The sequence below is a fragment of the Ziziphus jujuba genome, chromosome 2 (genome assembly GCF_031755915.1).
Source record: "Ziziphus jujuba cultivar Dongzao chromosome 2, ASM3175591v1".
Classification (NCBI taxonomy): Eukaryota; Viridiplantae; Streptophyta; class Magnoliopsida; order Rosales; family Rhamnaceae; genus Ziziphus; species Ziziphus jujuba.
Genome location: NC_083380.1, coordinates 14,395,271 through 14,408,061, shown reverse-complemented (window position 1 = coordinate 14,408,061; position 12,791 = coordinate 14,395,271). Strand labels below are relative to the sequence as shown.

Here is a 12,791-nt window from a genome sequence, read left to right as displayed (position 1 = left end):
CTTAAAAATGATTTAACTTGTGTATTTTATTGTCACATCCATGTGAAATGTACAATTAGATATGTACTAAACAATTTGTAACATTGTTTGTTACGCAGGGTGTTGAATGCCAACTTGCCCAAGGCAGTGTCCAAATATTGTAGCACCTGGCACTGTAGTCCCTTCTCTCCCAACGGATAGATGCGACGGTGTCATGCTTGGTTTGCATCATTTGAAGGTCACTGTAGATGAGGTGTTCTAGCGCTTTGCCTATTCCGATGTCTAACTATATGCAAGTCGAAGAAGCCGCATGTGCATTACTTACATGGCCTTCAAATCTTGTCATTATCCCAAATATAGAGGTACAATTTCATGGGATTGTTTGTGATATATGCACGTATAACTTTCATCTATGTAGGGTGGTGCAGATGTACTTAAATAATGTTATGTTGATATCTATAGGGAATGTCCAATCTACCAAATGTACCACCTATAAAGGATACATATGTGGACGATACACACGTGGAGGAGATGCATGTGGAGGAGGCACATGTGGAGGAGACACATGTGGAGGAAGTTCCATATGGTTCTAACCCACCACCCGTGGAGGAGACACATGTACCACATGTGGAGGAGACATGTGTACCTCCCCTGGAGGAAACCCATGACGAGGATGACCAGTGTGGTGATCCCTTAGTTTTTACCCCACCCATCCGGGTGTTGTTAAGCCAAATCGAGGCCATCGATATAAATAATATTTGGATGTTCGACATGGAGAAAGGAAGTGTGGGAGATGTATACCAGTTGTGCATAGCGAAGGCTAACATCCTTGATTTTTGTAACATGAGGGAAATATCTGCAGAGTGCATATTGTTTTACATTAGGTGACAAAAACTACATCCATGTATAGAGTGTCTAAAATTTCAATTCAATCAATTATAATTATCAATATCATATTTTCTATTTACTTGTACATACTTCAAATGATTTTGGCAAACACTTATATATTGGATTGGAAATCACACATGGTGCACGAAGATTTTGCTTTGTTCATCTTGCACTGACTGCACCGGTTGGTTATGCAGACCTAAATGCTAGAACAAAAAATATTGTGGGTAGATGGAGATCTGCAATTCGCAACCAATTATGGTTCTTTCCGTACTGTTCAGGATATGTGGTGTTAAGTTCCAATAATTAGTTAGCCAAGTAATTTAATAGTTATGCACATATTAACTAATAATTTATTATTGGTTTATAGCAATCATTGGATGTTAGGGGTTATTGACCCATTCTACGCAACAGCTTGGTTTTTTGATTCTTTGGCAAGTCATAACAATGAAATCATTAAGGACTTTAGGAAGTTGATCGACAAGTAAGTTCAATAGTAACTTAATTTTAATAATTTATTTGTAATGAAATTTACAAAAAATTTCATAATATTATAATAATGCTACACTGTATTTGCTGATATAGTGCATTCGTTGCATGGAAGAAAGAGACCATCAGCGTAACCACACAAAAAATTGGCTGGCAAACCCATACATAGGTAAATTAGGATGGTTAAAATTGAGTAATATTGTTGTTAGTTTACAGAGTTATCAAACACAAGTAGTATTTCTTACATAATATGACGTTAACATTTATGATTACAAATGTAGACTCCTAAGCAGCTTGGTAGTACGTAATGTGGTTACTACATAATGATGATAATGCAGGACATCATTAGAGAACAAATACCTCGCAAAAACTTAAACTCACATGTGAGAACCACCAATTTTCCTGTACTTCAGTGCAATTTATTTATTTTTATTAAACTGTTTTGTACATGTGCATCCAATTTGTAATAAACTAATCGCATGTGCAGTATGAGGGAGTGTTTTCCTTTTGTGAGAATGTCGTAGGACTCTAGGAATTTTTGAAGCTGAACATGCTCAAAAGATGCATAAGGCTTTTAGCTTTGATCAATGGATAATCTATCACGAGGTGGTTGAAACTCTTGTTTCAATTATCAGAGTTTGTCTTCTGAAGCAAAATATGTTGTCGTTGAAAATCAAATTTTCATGGTTTTGATGTTGGGTTCGTGTGCGCTTGTATGCATGCATGGGCGTGTATATAGGCTCCAATCCACAAAACAAGCTAGAAAAAGGAAGGACACTCTGAAAGAGAGTGAAGTGACCCGTGAACAAGGGGCACAAACGAAAGCTTCAAATACCTAGATAATCCCCCCGAGGGGGACTTGGGGGGTAACAGACTGATTCGAGTACTCTCCCCGAGGGAGAGCTAGAAAGGGGAAACGTACAGCTTCTCTCATAAAGACTAGATATGAATGGAAAATGTCTTTGAAACTTGTTTTTCTCGGTCAGTCGAGGTATTCATTGAAAAGTCACAATGCTATCTTCGACAGTCTTGAGAGCGAGGGCCGCAATAGCCTCTACTTTCGCTCAAACTTTCTCACTCATTCCGGTTAGCTAAACTTATCCTGAGAAATTTTTCGTATCACTTGAGTAGTAGTACGAAACCTTAAGAAAAGGTGCTCTACATGGGATGAGTTTCTACCTCATACAGCTTGGGCCGAAGATCGTGGGGAGTTTCAGAGAGGAGAGATAGGGAGACCCAGTCGAGTTGCCACATTCATATTAGTCTATTAACTAGTTAAGTAATATTGAGTAATACTAGAAACTACCAACAGCGGGAGAAAGCTTAGGAAAGTTCCCAGCTCCCGCTCTAGAGTTACTTCAAGGAAAAATAGGATTGGGCAATTCCACCGATTCTAGAGCTTACCTTATTATTGTGAAAAGGGGAATGGGCTCTTTGTATAGAGATCAAGCGCTATAAAGCCCTCTACGGGTCAATTTAATGCTCAAAGGAAAGGGGACTTAAGTAAAGGAATGAAATCTTTTGGTGAAGGCGGTCAAAGAAATGCTTTTTCTTAGCTTTCTTCCACAGTTACAAAAGCCTTTGCCATGGATAACCACTTTGAAATATTAGCCCGGATTACGCTTTCAAATCAATAGTTCCCGAAGACTCTTATTCGTTGTGGAATGCTTCGAGTAAGATCCAATCCCATCCTAGCAGCCAAACTCCTTCCTGCCCTGGCTCACCTACCTCTGAAGCTGGAATGCCTTTATAGAGGGGGCTACCCCTACCCGAGGAATCGAAAAGTTTGAAGTGGGATGTGATTGGTGATGGATGGTGGTTACGAAATAAGTTCTGCATCAAATGATGAGCTGCTTTCCTAAAAATATTTTGGACAAAGAAGGAAATTATTATTTATACCAAACTAAGGGCGTAATATCTTTCTTCACCAGCTTGATGTTAAGATTAAGGCCTTTATGAATAAAGAAGAAAGCCTGTGCTATGTAAGATATGAGGATGACATGATCTTTGCGATCAAAACAAAAGTATAGGCAGTTCATCGAGGGCTTCTCGGGTGATCGGAAGGACTTAAGCTGCTTTTGCCTTCCCTTCTATTATATTAGTAAAGGGCGAATGAGGGGCATGTGCAATAGTTTTCTTTCTGTCTCTCGCTCGATCGCTTCAATGCCTATAATTTAAGAGATAACAGGAAAGCCTTCTCTCGAATTCGAGGATGTGACTCAAATAATGACTTTCTTCGCTGGAATGTCAGTAGCTTAGGCAGCTGCAAGGTGTTTTATATTCAGTGGAAGGCAGGCTGAAATTCTACCCCAACCAAGGGAAAGCACAACACAATTCTTAAGCTTAGTAAAGAACTGGCCTTTTCTTTCCTGTATGCGAATGTTTTGGCTTTCAAAAAATGAGTAAGGGACGGGGAGGGGGAAGGGCGTTTCGGGAGTTATGCACAGCCTCAAAATAAGACTTAAGGAAGATTTTATCCAAAGAAAGAATTTTTCGGAGTCAATAGAGTGGAATGCTTTCTTTTCGGGCATAGGCAGCAGAGCTCTCATGACTAAACAACGAGAGAGAGTACTAAGACTGGCTAGAAGGCATTGTTCGGAGTTTACAGTTTAAACAATAAGGAATTTAGATGGAGAACGAAGAGAAGAAAGAAGTGAAGAATCATCAGTCATATTCTTCGATGCACACGAAGAAAGTAAGCAACCCCCTATGTTATAAGCGTAAGGGGGAGCGAGCAAATACCTAGAACAGAGGAGGAAGAGATATGAAAAGATGGATTCAACCTCTGAATCTGCTTCCACTGTCGTGGGGTAAAACTATCTGTGTTGGGAGTCGGAGTGATTGCTTCGTACGAATTTACAATGGAAAACCCCTGTTTGTTGTAAGATCACTGAGGAAAAGGTTGGTCAACAATTTTGAGAGTTTGCTTCTACATGGAAATGCAGACTTTCGAGAACAAATATTGGACCGGGAAGAAAAGGGGAAGTCAAGCCTAATTACATATGGCATGAAAAGGAAATCCGATTTCGATAAGACTTGATCTGAATCGTAGTTCAGATTCAAGTTGGTTCAGTGAGGGCGACCGCGAAAGTCACCGAATGGGTCAGTCTTTTCCTTTAATTTTCCTATAAAAATAAAGTGTGGGAGGACGTTGCAAATGTCCGGGATGGACACGACTTCTTCTAAGGCTAGAAGACCACTAGAAGACACCCGAGACCAGAGCATGTCGTGAAAGAAGCACACTGGGCAGTCGTGCTTCAACCGTTTCTCCGGGGCACAGTTGAATGTAGATATCATGAACATGAGGTACAAGATCTGCCTTATCCCATATATACACCTTAGTCGTCGCCTTATACACTGCTTTATGAAAGGCCCTATCAAAAGGAAACGATTTATTGTGAGTGATCCATACACAGTAGATCCAATCAAAACACGATTTGAGAGGTTTTCCTTGAGAAGACCGATTTCTACACAAACCCTAGCTATGTTGGAGAGTGAGACAAGCTTCGTAGGATCAGGCAGGCCAATTCTGAAAGTAGAGACAATAGAAAATAGGCTCAACTCAATCCATAGTGAACAAGGAGGTAGAAAGCAGGCAAAAGGGTCCTCTGAGAAAAGCTTTCACAACAGTGGGCATCATCCCATCCGAATCTTATGCTTGGCCCGGTCCTCTTAATTCAATCCGAAAGGTCTTCGCTCCTCTCTCCGACCTATGAGATGAAAGTCTCGGAAACCATTCCTCTTAGGTGCATGGAACTCTTTCTTAGGGATCATCATAGCTCTCAAACGGCAGAATTCTTCTACCCATGCCTCAAAGTTTCCTTGCCAACCTACATGAATAAAATTTCCGAAAGTCCACAAAAAGATTATTGCTAATTGCATGGAAGGTTTCGGTTTTTCTCGTTCCTTCTCTTCGATAAGAATAGGGATTTGAAATGATACAAATTCCTCTTCATTCTGTTGTGCTCAACGAAGGAATTGCCAAAGCATACTTTTTCGGATCCAAACTTCTTTGTTCTTTCTAAATCTTCTTCTTGCATAGAAGAACGCAACTATTGCAAAAATTGAGATTTTAGTAGTAGGCGGCATCCCCTCTTAGTTTTGAGTAGGTGGAACCATTCTGTTTTGGTTCTTCTCCACATTCTTACCGGGTGATCCACGAATTTTCCTATTATTTTTTCAACTGATATTTCGATATAGAAAGATCTCCTTATTTCTTAACCGTGGATTCTCGTGTCATTTTCTTGAAAAGATATTAGATCACCGTGGGAGACTTTCAAATGAGTAATGCTTACCATTCCATTATTCACATAAACCCTTCGATGACTTATTGGATGCCTTGCTTGAGGAATAGTTTCACAAAAATGGAGACGAACCAGAATAATGTCCGATCTTGTTTCTGGATTGAGTGGAAAAGGGATATATGAAGTTCGTTCTGTTCCTTTGTGCATCTCTACGATGGGTAAATCCCCATGAAAAAGGGGCAACTTTCGTGTAGTTTGTGATTGGGTGTAACTGTTAAGATTTTCTCTCGGATAAATCTTTCTCTTAATAGATCTCTTCTTGTTCCTCAATCTTCAGAGAATGCGGCGTTGTATTATTGTAAGTTCTCTGTTTCGAACATTTCCTAAAAGTAGACGACAAGTGTTAAATCTTAATGCGGGCAAGGCCTATCTCATTGAAAAGGTCTTTTTCACCACATCACATATAACGAGAATCGAACCCCCTCTACTGCTGGTAGGCGGATGGAGAATGTTCTACTTCGATCCAGCTACTTGTTAGGAGTAGGTTTTGGCTTGCCCCTTTCTTATTATTAGTAAGATAGGTTTGTTTGGAACCCTTTCTTTCCCCTTTCTCTAATAATAAGGTAAGTGCCTGAGCTGAGTCTTTGTCTTGATGAATGCTAGATTTCTAAACAAGCAGGGGAAGGGTTCAATCTTCTTTCTCAGGATGGTGTGGTGAGGTTTAGCCCTTCCATCCCATGAGCGCCCAGACACCAATAGTGCACTAGCTGTAAGATAAAATAGTAGACAAGAAAGAATGAAAGTCATGATAAGGCTAGGAGGTGTCGAATATGGCCACTCTAAGCCTCGACCAATTAGACAACTCCCTATTTATAGCATATATCGCAATGGTAAAGATGAGCTGGGTCAGTAATCGGCGAGACGTGGCATGTGAGTAACCCTTCCAACTTTCGCATTTGAGATATAAATATTGAGAAAGGGGAAGCCTTTTTACATCGCTTAAAATGAGCGAATGCATCACTAAAGTGAATAAGAAATTCCGTTCATTTGAAAATAAGATAGATGAATGAAAGGCTTTAACAAAGGCTTCTAACTAGATCTATAAAGGAAGAGCTGGTTATTGCTCTTATGACTGTCTAATCTAGGATCTAATTTAGAAACATTTTCAAGAAGGCGAATAATGAAATGCGAGGCTTCCTTCAGGTTTACTTTGAAAAGTGCTCAAAAAAAGAAAGCACGAGATCCATCAGCAAGTTGATTCTCCCATTTCAGAAAAGGACAATGTACCCAAAGACTTTTATTTCAGATCAAACAAACCTTGGTTTTCCTTAGGGTAAAGGGAGTTTCCCCGGAATTCATCGCCTAGGATGAATCGGATAACCAAAAATAACGATCATTGGTATAAAGCTGGATGGAATTCATCCGAAAGTGCTGGTTCGAGTCCAGCTCATGAGTTGGCCTAAGGATAAAATCAGAAGATCTTTAGTTTCATTCCCACCATCTTTGTCTTGTCTTCCGTTTGACTAATGTACTCTTTGCCACTTATTCAAAGGGCTTCTTATTTAGAACCCATTTTGCTCATAAGTAAGTAAGCATGAACAAAATTTTTGGAACGTTAGTTAAGTCAAAATTGAGTTTTGTGGCATTCCCACTTCCAGATCTTCAACCCTCCCTTTAGGTCTAGAGTCCACGTTTTCTAAATTTGGATGATAACGTGCTTACCTTCCAACACCCTATGGGTGTAGAGCTACATTCTTCATTATCATGTTCTAGTTTTGTCGGTATGTTGCGTTCTGGAGATGAAGTTGCAAGAAGTACAGAGTCGATGTTCCAGAAGGTTTTCGGACATGTGCATGTGGAGAACTAACAGAAGTGCTAAAAGTGAGTTATATGCAAATTGGGAGGGGATCCTGAAAAAAAAAACCTCTAAGAGGCACCCTCCGCCGCCTATGACAAAGGAGACCTTTCCTCTCCCATGAAATAGTGAGGCCAAAACGAACAGGCTAGAAAGAAAGAAGCTTGTTCAAAGTCAGAATAGGGGTAGTTCTCCTGTTGACTCAGGAAAGTGGGTCAGTTGATTGGCAAGCCGACTGACAGGGGCCCGAAGCGCCCAATGAATCGTGGATCGCTAAATGCTTAACACATTAACATCAAATATTGCATCCCGTGTTCACCATCTACATGCCAAAATTCCACAGTTGGGGGAACAAATCTGCGCTCTTCGATATGGCATGCAGCTTTCTAGCAGAACCGGCTCTCTCAAGAGAACAATCCTCAGTTTCGGCAGAGGCATGGCAAGTCCCCCCGGCCCCCCATCTTGGTTGGTGGATCTAAGATAACTAACCCCCTCTTACTGGGGCCTTTTAAGCAGTAATCTTTTTTGTTTTCGTTTAAGTACTTTTACCTTTCTTTTGTAGTCAAGTTTCTTTCGTCAATAGCATCTTCTTGCTAAGCTAAAGGAAATTTCTTTCTGATGGAAATGCAACAAACAAATAAAGGAATCCAGGGTTGTCTACTATCAAGCTGATGGGTAGCTATTAACTAGAAGATCGGGGGTAAGGTATGTGAAGTAGCTCAACTAGAATAGGAGAGGGTAAGCGATCAGGCATCTTCTTATTAGATTAGGAGGGCTAGCTGAAGGAAGATGTTACGTGGATGGGTAGGAGGAACAACAAGGCATAAGAGGTAGCTTCAGGGCTTAAAAGCGCCTTATTAACCTTCCTATCCCTGCCCTGTAGTAGAGCTTTCAAGTGAATTGAAAATTCCTTTACCGGTGGGGGACCCTTCAATCAAGTGAATTCCTCTCTAGGTGGGATAGCAAGTTCACTTTGAACATCCTATCCCTGTGGGAGAGAAATATCTAGCTTAGCTCATTCACTCCTAAACTCATGAAAGAAGGGTGGGCAGAACGAGACGGCTGATGCGGTAGCAGAAGGGTGGGCGGAACGAGCTTTACTTACACTAAGTGAAGGGCGTAGAGACCGCTTCAGGCTAGCTTATGGGAGTGTTGTGCTCCCTCAGGGATTAATCAGGGGTCGTTCATAGCCTGTTTAGTTTGAACTTCCTTCTTGAGAACTCGTTAGTCGTTCGCTAAGCTTCCTGGGATGCTGGTCGAGCTAGTTTAATCTTACTCGGACTTTGGTCTTGCTTTCAAGTCTTACTCGTATGCTAGGGTACCTTTATTATGATCCTATGCAGGTGGTCGAGCTTTCAACATTCATTCCTCTAGTAAAGCTACTTCTCGTTGACAACCCTGGAACTATCACATAAGCTAGCCTGAAGCTGTCTCCTTGCAAGCAAACTGCAATGAAAGCTGCTCCTATATCAATTGCTCAAATAAGATGCCCTCTGAGAGCACACCCTGGAACTAGAACATCAGCCTGAGATCGATGCTTACCCCTGATCTGTCTCACATTCACATAGGAACAGATAACATATTAAGTGCATGGTGGAGGGACTAATCTATTGATTATTCTTAAGGTAAGCCATAAGCTAGTGCATAAGCCTGATCATTCAGAACCACATCGGGAAAGATACGCTCTTAGAGATTATTTATTTTGCTAGCCACCAGTGAGCACACCCTTCTGTTAGCCATCACCCTTCAATGTAACATCAGCCTGACCTATCTCACAAAGGATCTCTTAGAAGCCCTTGTTGAAATGTGGTGATCTTACCACAATGTGCAAGGTAGTTCGGTTACACTTGCACTCTTTGTTTTGCAACATCAAAGACCAAAAATTATTTATGTTTATGCATTTTATTTTATCTTGTAATGTTTAAGAACAATATCCTTTTTATAATGCCCTAAGCTCATTATCTAGCTTAAGGCCTTTTTTGTCTAGTTGCTGGAATTGTATTTCCAGCAACATAAGTCCACTTCCTTGGATGCCGTTTGAAGTAGGTTTGGTATTTGGATCTGAATTTTGGATATGATACAATAGATATGCAGAGGAAGAAGCAGAAAAAGGAATGGCCCAATTAGGAGCTGGGAAGGCTGAGTTAAGCCCAAAACAATCTGACCCTTATGCAGTGTTGTTGCCCAGAAAACTGGGCAAAACTGCCTCGGGTTTGATTACTTTTGAATGGGTAAATGGACTTTTTTTTATCTGTTTTTTGGGTAGAACATAGTTTAATATTCAAAAAGGCTTTCCTCCAATTGTCAAGTCAAATGGAGCTGGTTTTCAAATTCACATTCCTTAGACAAGCTGAACTGCCCATTAAAGAAGGTTTCTTGCATGCCCAGCACATTGATTAGAGTTAGTTGAGGTAGTTTGGCTTGGTTGGTTACTTTTAATGCTTTTGTATTTATTGCTCAATATGGCAGCATGCCTTATTGTCTTTTTGATGTATTTAAAAGTATGAAAATTGTAATGAAAAACGTTGAGAAAGAAACTATTCAAAAACAGATTTTGAAAAACAACATTTTTGGCTTTTTTTCTCTCATCTACTACATTTTGGTTTCTTCTTCTTCCCAAAAGCTAACAACCTTCTCAAGAACACTAAACCTCCATTAAAACCAGAAACAAAACCCAAACAAACCCAAAAAACAAAAAAAACAAAATCAAGAACCAATAACCAAGAACCAACAACAATCATTCTTGACTAACACCTTGAATGATTGTGCTCTAGGGTACAACAACATAAACCTACACCAAATTCCATCATGGTATCAGAGCATAGTGTAATTTCTTAGGACCTTGTGAGCTTTCAACCTAGAACATTTTATTTGTGAGAGGATCCCCCACCTAAAGCCTTCCAACCGAAACCAAAACCTCCTAAAAAGACTAGTTGAAACTCACCAAAACACCACCACCCGAGAGCTTGTTCTTGTGTCCATTTTTCAAAACTTTTCAAAAACCATTTTTTCAAATGGCTTCACAATCCTTTGCAACCCCAACACCACCTAAGTTTGAAGGCCAAAACTATTCCATTTGGAGTATAAAAATGAAAGCCTACCTTCAAGCCTTTAGTTTATGGGAAGTCATAGAAGAAGGTTATGTAGTGGAAGAGTTGAGAGCTAATGCAACCCAAGCACAAAGAAATGCACATGAGGCCGAAGTTGCCAAGGGGTTCAAGGCCCTCACTGCCTTGCATTCCTCCATGAGTGATTCCATTTTTACAAGGATAATGTCATGCACAAATGCTAGAGAGGTTTGGATAAAGCTTCAAGAGGAGTTCCATGGAAATACTAGAACTCGGAAAATGCAAGTTTTAAACCTAAGAAGAGAGTTTGAGACCTTGAAGATGAAGGAGAATAAGCTTGTCAAGGATTTCATGGAAAGGATGCTCAAAGTGGTAAATCAAATTCGGGTCCTTGGTGAGCAATTGACCGATTAAAGGGTAGTAGAGAAAGTATTGGTGAGCTTACCCGAAAGGTTTGAAGCTAAGATTTCCTCCCTTGAAGAATCTAGAAATCTTAGTGAAATAACCTTAAGTGAGCTCATCAATGCTCTTCAAGCAACCTAACAAAGGAGAGCCATTAGAAAGGAGGAGACCATAGAGAGTGCATTCTATGGTGGCCACGACAACAAAAAGAAGAATAAAGGAAGGAAGAGCAACAACACCAACCAAACCGGTTTTACAACTAACAACAACACAAACAACAACAAAAATGGATGGAATCAACAACAACAACAACAAAGCCATCAAAACCGAGGAGGGCATCCACCTTGCCCTCATTGCAAGAAGCTTGGACATCCACCATCCAAGTGTTTTTGGAGGCCGGATGCATCTTGTGAAAGATGTCGAGGAAAAGGCCACATTGCCAAAGTATGCAAGCAAAGGAGACAACAAGCTAATGTGGTTAATGAAGAAGCCGAGAACCTATTTGTGGCCACATGCCTTAAAGCCACAAGTAGTGGTCTCGGTTGGCTTGTGGATAGTGGTTGCTCACACCACATGAGTTTCCAAAAGGATGGCTTTATGGAGCTTGACCGAAACTACAAAACCAAAGTGAAGATTGGTGATGGTCGGTTCATGAAAGTAGAAGGCAAAGGAGATGTGTGCTTGAACACCAAGGAAGGTACCAAAATTATAAAAGATGTGCTATATGTTCCTAGTTTATGTGAAAACTTGCTTAGTGTAGCACAATTGGTAGAAAGAGGCTTTGCTTTAAATTTTGCAAAAGATGGATGTATCATATATGATGCTTGTGGTAATGAGCTGTTTAAGGTACCATTGAAGGACAAAAGCTATAGATTGGACCTAGTTAAGAATGAACAAGCCTTAAAAACCAAAGTGGAGTCCATTTCTCAACTTTGGCATAAAAGGCTTGGGCATTCTAGCTATGGTGCCATGAAAAACACCAATGCCATTATGAAGGACATGCCAAAGATTAAGGAGATGAAAAGCCTATGTAATGTATGCTAACTAGAAAAATCCATACGGCTTCCATTCCCTAAAGCTGGTTCATGGAGAGCTAAGGAGAAGCTTGAGCTAGTCCATTCGGATGTGTGTGGACCAATGAGTTTGTCATCAATTGGAGGATGTAAGTACTTCCTAACCTTCATTGATGACTACTCAAGGATGTGTTGGGTATATTTTCTAACAACCAAGTCACAAGTACTTGAGAAGTTCATGGAATTCAAGAAGATGGTGGAAACCCAAAGCAATGCAAAGATGAAGTGCTTGAGAACCGACAATGGTGGAGAATATACAAGCTTGGCTATGGAGGATTTTTGCAAAGAAAATGGAATGGTGCATCAATTCACAACACCATACACACCACAACAAAATGGTGTTTGTGAGAGGAAAAATAGGACCTTAATGGAGATGGCAAGGTGCATGATACATGAGAAGAACATGCCAAAGAAGTTTTGGGCCGAAGCCATATACACGGCTAGCTACATCCAAAACCGAGCATACACCAAAGCCAATGAGTCCAAGACACCCTATGAGATATGGTATGGAGAAAAACCATCCTTGGATAACATAAAAATCTTTGGAAGTGTTTGTTTTCTCCATGTTCATCCAAACATGAGAGACAAGCTTGACAAAAGGGTAAATGTGGGCATCTTGGTCGGCTTTAGTGAGGTTACCAAAGGTTTTAGGGTTTTCAACTTAGAAACCAAGAAACTTGTGGTAACAAGGGATGTGAGGATTGATGAAGATGCTGTTTGGGATTGGACAAAGGAGGAGCTTCTTGTCCATGAAGATAATGCTCGGTTGGATGATGGAGAAGAAGAAACCAAT

The 12,791-nt window shown here is 40.4% G+C and overlaps 1 pseudogene; it reads right to left on the bottom strand.

Annotated features, from left to right (window-relative positions):
• Positions 1-5,228: 5,228 nt before the first annotated feature.
• LOC125422621 (small ribosomal subunit protein uS4m-like) lies at positions 5,229-6,074 on the bottom strand (annotated as a pseudogene).
• Between the last annotated feature and the right edge of the window lie 6,717 nt (positions 6,075-12,791).